The following is a 10646-nucleotide window of genomic DNA, read 5'->3' as shown; positions in this document are numbered from 1 at the left end:
TTCATTTTCTTCTCTTTCTAATTCTTAAAATCTTACAAAAATAATTATGCTTTAATCATTAAATATTTTGATTTACTCAAGTGATTTATCTTAAACCATGTTACTAGAGTGTATATATTATTTTTTTTAAATTAAAATATTTTACTAAACCATCATTATTTATAACCAATCAAATGTAAATATTTCAATAAAGTTTATATTTTTTATCATATCTCCAATATTTTGTACAATAAAAAAAAATCTAAATTGAGGAGAACTCTATACATACCAAAAATGTTTCTAATTGAAAAATAAATAAATACATAGAAGTTGTATTGAATGAAAATATATATTTTTCCATAATGTATGTCTAATATTTTGTAAAGTAGTATAAGAGAGAGTCCATCAATGTCCTCGTGAAATTTTTTTTTTGAAAATTTAGAAGCCAGAAAAAAAAAGAGGTCTTGCAATTGTTTGCTCATTCTTCTACAACTTCTCATGGGGATGAGAAGATTGCAGTGTCACAATTAGTACTAAGAGCGAGCTAAGCTTGAATTCAAAGCCAAAAATAGCTCTTTACTATGGCTGACTTTTCTACTCTTCTAGACTGAACAACTAGGGTGCAATATATCATTGAATATACATATTCAAATAATAAACATTGCAAACAAGTTTATCTATGGTAATGTTTTTTTGGAGGTTGGAACTAGTCATATGCAGGGCACCTATATTTTTTTTAGTGATTGAAAAAAAAGTTCTCTTTGTTTTTTATCTTATAACAAAGCTATTCAAACTACTTTTGAACTCTTTGCTATCAAAATTGAAGTCTTTGATGCCTCATATTATCTTCTATTGAATGTAATTTTATCTATTTTGTTGATGGAATAATATGTCTTTTTTGCAAGGTAGAAAATAAATTGTTTCTATGTATTACATTCTAAATTTTAGTAATTTATTAGTGTAATATATAAATATTCATGATTTAGATTACTAGATATTTTAAAATCTTGATACGAAGCATTTCCTTTACAACTTGGATCACATGAAGTGACTTTGATTCTTTCCCTCTTTTTCATGGAAACCACATTGTAGCTTCTCTCATGAGATTGTCCTACCACATTTCTAGCTTTCCAACGGCTTAAACATCAAATGCTAAAACTTGATTCCTAAGTTAAAAGTGTTAAATATTCAAAGTTGACTTATTTTTTCAAGCTTAATTTCTTCCTTAATGTGTGATGTTTAAGAATGGCTGCCTACTACTAATAAATTTATCGTAGATTAAGTTTACTAGCTTACTACTAATAAATTTATCATAGATTAAGTTTACTCAAAAGCTAGTATCTTATATATGGAAATATTTCCTTAATATAATTATTATTTTTTGGCTGATTTTTCTATTAAAATTTTGAAAGACGCCCATTTGTAGGAAACTATAAAGCACATAAACTCTGTGAAGAGTGTCATTTGCAAAGACACAAAAATATCTATGAAAAATTAACACTATTGCAGTCACTGATTATTAATCTCCTATTGTAAATAATTATTAAACTGCTAGAAAAAAATTCACTGCTAATATTGAAAAAATAACACAACTGCAACTTCACTAATAAAATATAGAAAGAAATTCAAAACTCAAATAACACAATATTTTTGGACAAATCATCCCTAGAAAAACCGCTAAGGGAAAACTAATTCTTTTGATGGAAAATATATTAACTTCAACAAATCAAGAGATACAAAATTTCTTGCCTCACTGGTAGAATTTAGACAGCCTCCTAATTTCTTCTGTTGATATTTCTCACTGCTATCCCAACACTATCACCACGCCCTTGGTAACACTACAAGACTGTTTGTTATCACTGCAAACTCATTTGCTAGCACTACAAATGCTTCTACAACTATTCTATTCTCCAAATGCCTCCCTTGACCATCTTTTATACTACTTAACCAAGAGGTTTCTAGTTGCTTCTTGATCAAGACAACTCAACCAAGAAGATTCTAGTTGCTTCTTGATTAAAACAAGTTAAACAATAGGTTACTAGTGGCTTCTAGAAGAAGTCAATTAATTAACAAATATTTATCGTAACTCTAACAATTATTTGCCAATTAATCACATATGAACAAACAGCTGTCCAAACTACTTAAAACTAACTGCAAATATTAAAAGAAAATATAACTAGGATGAATTGGTATATTGAAAACCATCTGTAGATCTTTTCATCTTATTAAGCTACCTCTCTCAGAATCTGAAAGATATTTTGTATTTTGAATGTTAAAATTAATGAGAAAATTCTACGGAGCGTCGATGTGAAAATCTTGTGAGTTGGGAATCGGTGCCCCCGACAATAATTACCTTGAACTCTTTCTTCACAAGGATGGTCATTTTACTCGTGAAGCACTCTTGTCTTTGTTCTTATTTCCCCTTTACTTTATAGAAATGGAAGTACAAATGAGATTGTTTAACTTAGATTTCTTTGCTTGGATTTGATTATTCATTTCTTTTGGTTGGGGGTGAAAATAACTTTTTTTTTTGTTGTTTGACTGTTAATGATCTATTAACGTTGAAGGTATGTTTGACTCTATTTATTAATGGTTTAGAAAATATTTTTAAAAGTATTCTCAGTCGCATGACAATTAATTAGATGAGCTACACAGGATTTCAACCTCGACAAGAGGAAAACAAACGCTTAATTGAATGAAGAAAACGACACAGTAGAAAAGACATTTGTTTTAACATGATTTGGAATGTAGATCAGTACATAAACTTCATGTACAATTCTTTTATTTGTTTATCCCTTGCTTGTGAGATTCGACTGGATGGCCCTGCTAATAATATCACATTCTTTCAGCTCGCAGATGGTTGCAAAACCTACATACAAATCGACCACCATATTCAACTCCGTTAGATCAGAGATTGTTTTCCTAATAAAAACACAACGTTTTATATTCTATCCAGCAAATACAAACTACATTGACAAATGGAGTAAATTTAAACTAATACAGACAACACATGCATAATAACCAATATTAGTATTTGAATCATGCATCCGCTTTTGTATATGCTTCAGTGAAATAAGCACAAAAACCTACTAACCATATATGATTATTGTGGCTTTATTCAAAATCTTCACACGTTTTAGTTAAATGATAGAGAATATATTTCCTTGTACCAGTGAATATATATTATAAATCTGCTTGTTTTTCATAATTCTATTAATAGATCTTCAATATAAAAAAAGGTTTATTGATATTTTACACAATTCATGAATGACAAAATCATTATATAGAAATAAATAAATTCAACTCCATTTAAGTGTAAATCTGGTAATATGTATTTGAATGATGTGAGCTTAGTTTTAAATTTAAACGTAGGAAGTCTAATTCGAAATTTTCAATATTACTAAGAAGTGCTAGTCTCGTGATTGATTATTATTTATAATATAAATCTATATAGCACTAAAATACTACAAAGTTTAGTAATTAAATGATATAATAATGAAACAAAATATTTAATGAATTCTTATCTAAAAGAGATCAGATATCTAATCTGTGCAAACTGCTTTAATATCTAGATTGTAAAGTTGTTTTTCATGAATTTGATTGTGTAGAAGTTTTACATCAAAAGTTTCAAATCACATTTTATAATTTATTATGAGATTTTTGCTTACACATCTTCTCAGCGTTAGATTTTTTCATACAGCTCTCCCCATCCTAATAGTAATCATAGAATCTGATTTTGAAATTGATGTAAAAAACTTCTACACAATCTAATCCAAAAACAGATCTATAATCTATTTTATGAATTGTGAAAATTTAACATTGACCCTAAGAATATATCCACCTCAAAATAATATTATTTCCTCTTGTTTTATCAATAAAATAAAAGAATATATAGACAGCATGCTGAAATGTAAATCGTATGATAACCATTAAGATAGCAACCTATTGAAGACAAATTTAAAGTCTGATTCGTCTTCATTAATCCTTTTTTTTTTTTTCGAAATGAAACCTTTATATGTTAAATTTTACCAAAATACTCTAGTATAGCACACTGGTGAGATTGAGAGTTCCTATATTCCAACCACGGTTTTAATACCCGAGAAAAATAAAAATCTCTAAAATCTATTATTCTCAGTCATTAATACTGTTAAATGAAACAAATATGTTGAAGGAAGATAATGAAACACGGTATGCATGATATTGCATGACATACCTAAACACCCCTTCTTGGGAAATCGGCCACTAAAGATGAACTGCAGCTCGCATCATCAGAAAAACTTTCAGGTTTTGCATCATCCTTTATCACCTACAAAAAAATAAACCCTTCAAATAAATTGAAAAGACCAAGAGTTTTTCTTATAGAATAAGATATATTATTAGTCATCCAATCTCGCAAAAAGGTCTAACTTAAATTAAAGTTTGAAAAATAGCCATCGAAGTTACCTTGATAGATTTGGGCAGTAGAGCTCTGAGCCTTGCATACAGAAGGTTCAATTTCCTCTCTCTCTTTCTTCGTTTGAGTATACGGCGGGTGATAATACTCTTATATGTGAAATCTTTTCTGCTTCTGTTTTTCAAGGCTCTGATAATTTTATCCCTCATTTTGATCATATGTTGTTGTAATATCTCAGGGAAAGAGAGTGTAGATATAGCCGCAAAGTTACTGATCTGATCTTAGGAAAGGTAGAAATTCGAAGTGAGTCACGAGATTCGCTGTATTTAGACGCGGTGTACGTTTTATTGGATTGACTGCATTGTGACTTGACTTGACTTGCCATGCCTTTTCTTAAAATGATTCTGCCTAGTCACGCTCTCAACTTTATAATTTTGAATTTATTATTAGAGTTGCCTGTTTTTGTTTAACAAGTAACTTGCCTTTATAAACGTACCCACTCATTTGAACTGGTGCATTCACTCAATTTCACAAGTGACTTGAATATGAACGACCTAAGCTCTATCTCTGAATGGACACACAACTAAGTATACAAGTTTATATTTCAATTTTCTTTCAGTTTTGGTGAATTTGTTTGAAAAAGAATGTTACTAAGATGTCAAAGTTGAAAGAGCTTAATCAGTTCAACTGGAAATTGTGACTTCATTCAAATATTTTAAAAAAGAATAATGCTATAAAACAATCTGAAATCTAATATTTGTTTAAAAATGAGAATAGAATATACATATTCATAAAAGTTGACATGAAAATCTAAAAAATAAAAGAAAACTAGTCAGAATTAAAATGAATTCTAATAAGAAGAATTCCAAATAACCCTTTTACAGTAATTATTTTTTTATCCTCACAAAAATATAAAATAATAATGTATACTGAAAATTAATTAAGATATGTAAGTTAGTAGCATTAAATATATTTAAACAATATTGTAATAGTATAGTTTTATAAATATAATTGAACAATGTGTATTAAGGAATGAATTTTTAAAAATTACAAATTAAAAGTATCTAATTAATTATAATTTGAAGGAAAGGAAAAATAAGATATGTAGGTGATCTTGGAAGATAAATGTATTATATCAATCAATCCATTTTTTTATCACCAATTTTTAGACGTTTAAAACAATATTATTAATATGTGTATGTACAAGCTAAATATATAAATAATTTATTATAAAAGTGAAATATTTTAGATCACATGTTTGCACGAAAATATGTGTAGTATTTTTTTAGAAAAATCATAAACATTTGTCTATTTATGTGTACATACAAGCACGTATGTATGTATATATGCACACACATGTATGTATGTATACAAAAATTACATACATACATATGTGTGTGTGCATCTATTTATGTGTATGTGTATGTGTGATACAAGAATATCATGCTCTTAGATTTTGGTTTTCTTGCTTGATTTTGTCTCATTTTATTGTCTTCAAAAAAATTTTAACTCTCCAAATACATTTTAGAACAACTTCTTCTCATTGCTCAAGAATGACAGTTTATGAAATTGATTGGTTGGTCTATAATTTTTGGAAGTTGGTTAGCGCTTGAGGATGAAAGATTGTTATAGAAGGGTGTTTAGAAGGTCTAAAAATTGACCATTAATAGTCGACCATCCTTGGAAGGGAAAGAGGTGCATAGAATAAAGTGCATATTGATTAGTATTACCTAGGGAGGAGTTAGAAAACCTTTCTAATTTCAAGAATGTAGATATTGGTTGTTATTAGATAGGTATCATATTCAATGGTTTTCAGTGAATGGGTAGATTGACGATTGTAAGGCAACCTATTCTAGGAACTATAGATGGTATTCACTTGAACAAATTACCAACAGGAGGCAAATTGCACTGGAAGAGTTAAGTATGTGTGTCTCAAGTAAACTCTAGGAGAATTTATCCTAGGTTAGAAGAGAACTATGATTGCATAAGCTAGAGGAGGCATGAAAGATTTATTGCATGATTTTGAGTATAGAAGGTTAAAACAAAAAGAAGGATGGGGATTAGTATATAAGAAGACTCTTAAAAAAAAATTATGGATAACTATTAGGATGAAGTGTAGAAAATAGAACTGCAAGAAGCATCAACCATAATTGAAAGAAGAATGGATGCATTGAACAATAATTATTTTAGGTAATCAACTTGTTATTACAAGCAATAAAAAGGAGAAATAGATAGTGTATATGTAGTAGCAACATGTCTATTGGAAGACATCGAAGTGAAAAATGTATATGAGGTCTTAATAGGCCCTTGGTCTACAAGTGAAGTTGAATGGCTCACAAGGAGCCCACCAGAGATTAAGTCTTGTTGAGTGGAAGGCTTCGACATAATAAGGGATGAGATCAAGATCATGCCTTGAGTGATTTTGATAGCATGGATGCCTCTCAATCCTTGGCTCTAGTCCGAAGAGGTTTTAGGCACAAATAGGCCCATATGGGGTTCCTAAATCATTTTAGTTGTGCCCTTCACTGGTTGGTAGCCCATAAGCCTCATGCCTTCACTAGACTACCTTGTAGGTTTGAACCCTCCATAATAATAAAAATGCATATAAGTAGATGTGTATAAAAATGGTTAAAATTGATTGAGAAAATAATGAGATTCCAACAATTTAGAAGAATCCAATACCAATAGAATAGTAGAGAATGAGGATGTTGATGAAGACTAGAAACATTTGAATATATTTAGGGATAAGTTTACCAAATGACAAAATTTGATGAAACTTTGAATTATAAGAGTTTAGAAACTTCATACTTTGGTCTTCTTGAAGATTTTATGAAAGATGTTGCTTAGAGGTATCAAGAGCCCAATGTTGGGGAAAAATCTATTCAAGCTTGGGTATATGCAGGATCATGGGGATCCAAAAAGTGGCAATGTGAAAGAAAAAAAAACTTTTGGATCATCCAAAAGTGCTTCGAAGTCCACTTTGACTTTTTCCCCTTGGTCTATTACCATATTAAAGTTTAACTATCCTAACCATATCAGATACCAGATATTTCAAGTATCCAATTTCAAATCGGATACCCGATATATCAAATAATCAATTTTATCTGATTGTTCCTACCAAATTTTAAAAAATAAAGCATATATTCTATATAATATAACCTATATTATATGTTATACATGTTTAATAGCATATGTTATAAATTATATTATAAAATAATATATTATACTATAATATAGCTTATGTTATATATTATATTATATTATAATTATTTTATAATACAATACATGCTCTATTATAATTATTTCATAATATAAAACATGTTATATTATAATATAACATATAATGTTTTGAATGGGTCAAAGGGAGCCATAGGGTACCCAATGACCCCCTTTGACTTATCTAATCTGATAATATGTCTTAAGGGGTCCTAAGACTGCTTAAGACACAACATATCATATCATTTAAATGGGTCAAACAGGGTCATAAGAAACCTTATGACCTCCTTTGATCCATTCAATTGGATCATATGTGTCTTAAGGGGTTTTAGGACCCCTAAGACACATATGATATGATTGAATGGGTTAAAGGGAGTCATTAGGTGCCCCTTCACTTCCTTTGACCCATTAGGATGATATTATGTGTCTTAAGCGGTCTTAGGACCTCTTAAGACACATATGATTTGTTGGAACAGGTCAAATGGGGTCATTAGGTATCATATGACCCACTTTGACCCACTAGAATGATATTATGTGTCTTAAGGGGTCTGAAGATCCCTTAAGACACATATGACACTTCAAGTGTGTCAAAGGGAGTTGTAAGGTACCCCAAGACCCCCTTTCACCCATTTAATCAGATTATTTATATCTTAAGGGGTCTTAGGACCCCTTAAGATATACATAATCTAATTGAATGGGTTAAAGGGGGGCATAGGATTCCCTGTGGCCCCCTTTGACCCATTTAAATGATATGATATGATGTGTCTTAAGAAATCCTAGGACCCCTTAAGATACATATGATTTGATCTAATGGGTAAAAGGGGGTCATGGGATACCACATGATCCATTTTGACCCATTCAAATGATATGATGCATCTTCAAGGATCCTGGGACCCCTTAAGACACATATGATCCAATCAAATGAGTCAAAATGGGTCATTGGGTACCTTGTTACCCCATTTGACTGGATCATATGTGTCTTAAGGGGTCCTAAGACCCCTAAGAATATGTGTTTTCAACTAATAGGTTAAAAGGGTTCATAGGGTACCCTATGACCCCTTTCAACCCATTCAAACATATGTTGTCATATAATGAGTTGGAAGGTGTCATATAATGAGTTGGAAGGTGTCATATAATGAGTTGGAAGGGGTCATAAGATAACCTATGACTCTTACAACCCATTAAAACATATTAAATATGTTTCTAGGGGTCTTGGAATCCATGGGAAGATTTATTGTCATCTAATACATTGAAAGGGGTCATATGGTATCCTATGACCCCTTTCGATCCATTTAAACATATGAGATATGTTCTTAGGGGTTTGAACATATGGTGTCATCTAAGTGATCAAAAAAATTCATAGGGTACCTTGTGTACCCTATGACCCCTTTGAAGCATTCGAACATATGACACATGTTCTTAGGGGTCCCAGGACCCCTAAGAACTTATATTGTCATCAAAAGGGTTTAGAGGGATCGTACGATACCTATGACCCCATTTGACCCATTTGATGACATGATGCATGTTTGTTGGGATCCTAAGAACCCTAAGAACATATTTTGTCATCTAATGGGTGGGAAGGGGTCATAGAGTATCATATGACCCCTTTTGAACCATTCAAGCATACGAGGCATGTTCCTAGCAGTCCTAGGACCCCTAGAAACATATGTTATTATCTAATGGGTTAAAAGAGGTCATAGGGTACCCTATGAGCCCATTTGACTCATTTGATGACATGATGTATGCCCCTAGGGGTCCTAAGCCCCTAAGAACATATGTACTGTATGACCCCATTTGACCCATTTGATGACATGATGTATTCCCCTAGGGGTCCTAAGCCCCTAAGAACATATATTGTCATTTAAAGAGTACATAGGATACCCTATGACACCTTTCAACCCATTCAAACATATGAGATGTGTTCATAAGTGTCCTAGGACCTCAAGGAACATGTGAAGTCATCAAAAGGATAGAAAGGGTTTATATGTTACCTTATGACCCCTTTTAACCCCTTCAAACATATAAGATATGTTCCTAGGGTCCTAGGATCTTGACCTAAACATAATTTGTCATGTAATGGGTTAGAAGGGGTGATAGGGTACCATATGACCCCATTTGACCCATTTAGGGACATGATGTATGTCCCTGGAGGTCCTAAGACATTTAGGAACATATGTCGTATTCTAATGGGTTGAAAGGGGTCATAAGGCACCCTATGACCCCTTTCAACTCATTTGAGCATATGAGACATGTTCCTAGGGATTCTAGGACTCCTAGAAACACGTGTTGTCATCTAATGGGTTGAAAAGGATCATAGAGTACCCTATGACCTCTTTCAACCCATTCAAAAATATGAGATATGTTCCATAGAGGCCCTTGGACCCCTAGAAACATATGGTGTTATCTAATTCATACCATGTGATGCCATTTGACCTATTTGATGACATGATGTATATCCTAGGGGTCTTTATGTTGTCATCTAATGGGTCAAAATGAGTCATAGGATATCTTATGACCCCATTCAACCATATAAGATATGTTCCTAGGGATTGTAAGACCTCTAGGAGCATATATTGTAATCAAGAGGGTTGAGTGGGATCATAGAGTACCTTATGACCCCTTTCGACACATTCGAACATATGAGATATATTTCTAGGGGGGGCTAAGAACATATGTTGTCATTTAATGGGTCAAAACTGGTCATGTAGGGTACCCTATGACCCCATTTGACCCATTTGAGGACATGATGTATGTCCCTTGGGTCTTAAGACCAAGTTAGAAACATATAGTTTCATCTAATGGGTCGAAAGGGGTTAGAGGGTACCCTATGACTCTTTTCAATCCATTTGAACATATGTTGTCATCTAATGGGTTGAAATGGGTCATAAGGTACTCTATGACCCTTTTCAACCCATTCACAAATATGAGATATATTCTTAGGAGTCCTAGGACCCTTAGGAACATATGTTATTATCAAAAGGGTTGAAAGGGTTCATAGAGTACCTTGTGATCCCTTTTGACCCTTTGAAACATATGAGATATGTACATATGTTTTCAT

At 31.9% G+C, this 10646-nt stretch overlaps 1 long non-coding RNA gene across 1 annotated transcript; it reads right to left on the bottom strand.

Annotated features, from left to right (window-relative positions):
- Nucleotides 1–2636: 2636 nt before the first annotated feature.
- On the bottom strand, nt 2637–4600 carry LOC149541400 (uncharacterized). The gene is made up of 3 exons (XR_016355329.1): nt 4423–4600; nt 4193–4285; nt 2637–2848 (listed from the first exon to the last, which is right to left on the bottom strand). It is a non-coding gene; the product is annotated as an uncharacterized LOC149541400 (long non-coding RNA).
- Nucleotides 4601–10646: the final 6046 nt, after the last annotated feature.

Source organism: Cupressus sempervirens, chromosome 8 (assembly GCF_028749045.1).
Source record: "Cupressus sempervirens isolate cs-2001-9-10 chromosome 8, ASM2874904v1, whole genome shotgun sequence".
NCBI classification, from domain to species: Eukaryota; Viridiplantae; Streptophyta; class Pinopsida; order Cupressales; family Cupressaceae; genus Cupressus; species Cupressus sempervirens.
This window is presented reverse-complemented; position numbering and strand designations above follow the sequence as displayed.